This window comes from Pygoscelis adeliae, unplaced genomic scaffold (assembly GCF_000699105.1).
Source record: "Pygoscelis adeliae isolate BGI_AS28 unplaced genomic scaffold, ASM69910v1 Scaffold308, whole genome shotgun sequence".
Lineage (NCBI taxonomy): Eukaryota > Metazoa > Chordata > Aves > Sphenisciformes > Spheniscidae > Pygoscelis > Pygoscelis adeliae.
This window is the reverse complement of record NW_008825306.1, coordinates 2,352,382-2,354,620: the sequence shown is the minus strand read 5'-3', so window position 1 is coordinate 2,354,620 and position 2,239 is coordinate 2,352,382. Positions and strand designations below refer to the sequence as shown.

The 2,239-nt window shown below is 37.3% G+C and overlaps 1 protein-coding gene across 1 annotated transcript in view; it reads right to left on the bottom strand.

The window, feature by feature from the left end:
* Nucleotides 1-478: 478 nt before the first annotated feature.
* The window catches only part of ATF3 (activating transcription factor 3), a 4,619-nt gene continuing 2,858 nt past the window's right edge, over nt 479-2,239 (bottom strand). Inside the window, exon 3 of the mRNA XM_009330184.1 lies at nt 479-2,239. This exon is cut by the window's right edge and continues 606 nt beyond it. The gene's annotated coding sequence lies outside the window, so the exon portion shown is untranslated.

Below are 2,239 nucleotides of genomic sequence, written 5' to 3'. Positions count from 1 at the left end.
GCAACATACTGCTCCTGTCTAGCTGTTTAAACATTTTTTTCCTGGGCACAGTCAAATGAACTTGAGTATCATCACTTCTAGAGTAGCGTGCAGGAACACGCATGCACACACACACATACAAGCAGTAGAAAGCAGCTGTGACTGCACATATAAAGAAATAAAAATAGATTATCTTCTGACAATAGTAGTGGTACCATATTAACATTTGGCATGCTAAGTAAATAACATCAAGCAACAAAAGCATGACGCCTGCGTCACCAGTGATACGGTTAAAAGCAACCATACAAATTCCCTAAGGGAGACATATGAATTCTGTCATTATATTCTAGTCTCTGTGGTAACACTTTATAACAGTATAGGAGGCAAACAGTTTTGTCTGCTGGTATTTGATGCACAAAAGGCAAAGCCAAGGTGTATGATACTGGGATGATGCCTCGGTTTTGTATTTCCACATTACAGAAGTCAAATACCAATGAATGTAGTTTGACAAGTTTATTGTAACACACTTCATGTATATCCATTCTCTGATAAACAGCCGGCCCAATTCCCTGTGGAACTTGCCCTCTAAGCCAGGGAAGTAGCAGCAGAGGCTCCAAACTCTGCCTACCAGACATGAATAAAACTCTCACGGAAGTCAATGGAAGCTCCTTCCAACATACAGAAAGACAATGGATTCTCAGGACAGAATCGGATCTCGTATGTCATCTTTGTAATACATTAATTTTGCAGATACATGAAGTACATATCTTTAAAATGTGATATAGGACATTACAATATATCCAGATCTTAGGAAAATGTACTAAGAAGTTCTGTTGCAGAATATAATGATCATATAAGGATCAGGTATGCTATCTGATAGACTCATCTGGGACTTGTAGGGTAAGAAGCTTATGGCTGAGGTATCTTTAATTTTAGCCTTTAGGACAAAAATGCAATTTCAACACTGCGTAACTGGTGTAAAATATTATGTACTGCAAGCTCCATTCTTATCGTCTGCTTCACGTAAATTGTGACATTGAGCAGCTAGACACCACTGATGGAGGTACAGAATTTTGGAAGGTATAATCTCTGCACCCAATCGTTCAAGATACTCAGTGCCTCATCTGTGGAAAAGATGAAGGATAAGTGTTTTCAATAGTGGTATCTCAAATACAACTGGTGAAGTTTAGGAATATATAATATTAAACACCAAGAGATAAAAGTAAAAAGACAGCGCAACACGTGTGTTTTCAGTTTTATCTTGCTCGCAGTATTTATTAACTTTACTCGTTACGATATTAGTGATAAATAAGGATAATATTTTCTTTTACAAAAAATTGTAAGGATATATTTTATAGGATTAAACAATCTGAGAATTTCACAGAAACATCAGAACTTAAACGCTCATAGCTCCAACTGTTTTGTCCAGCAGCTCTTCTACCAGTTCAAAAACACCTACGGTTAGTATTTAATAAAAAATAAAAACAATTATTCACTACATCAAAACTCTTGCCTCCTTTAGATTCTAAGTAACACTTTTGATTGACTGTAGTTGCCACCCAAATGTAAAATAAAAGTAGCTGCAATCACAATTTTTTCCCTCTTAATCACCAGGCAAAAGGAAGTAATCCTGACTGATGGAAAAAGGTTTGTCAAGCTCTTATGCTTGTAAGAGCTATCTGCATAAGCAGACCCGCTGAAGTCCATGGAACCTCTTCCGTGAGTGAGGGTTAATAGCATGAATTAGGGCTTGTAGGATTAGATCCTAGATGATTTTTCTTTTTTAAAAAAACTTTTCATGATTCATGAGCCTGGGATTCAGTCCTGCAGTTCTTTACTCAGGCAAAACTTGTATCAATATCCCTCCGTAGTTGGTTTCCTCTTTCCAGTAGGTCCTATTCACCGAGTCACCAAGCAGCGATACAAGCTGCTCTCCAGCAATTCAAGGAAAAATTGTAGTCCCCAAAGGATAGTAGGTGGAGTTCCAGCTCATAAAATACAAACTTAGCTACATGGACATTTTGCAAGAAACATTTCTTTGTCACACCTACTAGGCTTTTCAAATTCAGTCTGAGATGAGTCATTGAAAAAACCCACACAAGTGTTGTGAAAAAAATGACAAAGCTTAGTTGGAACTAAAGGCTTTTTGTGTGTTTGTGTATGTGTGTGTTAGGTTAGAATGCAACATTACGTATCAGTACGTTCTGCCAGAAACCATCCTCCTGGAACCTTCAAAACTTTAAAAATACTCTCATTTTGC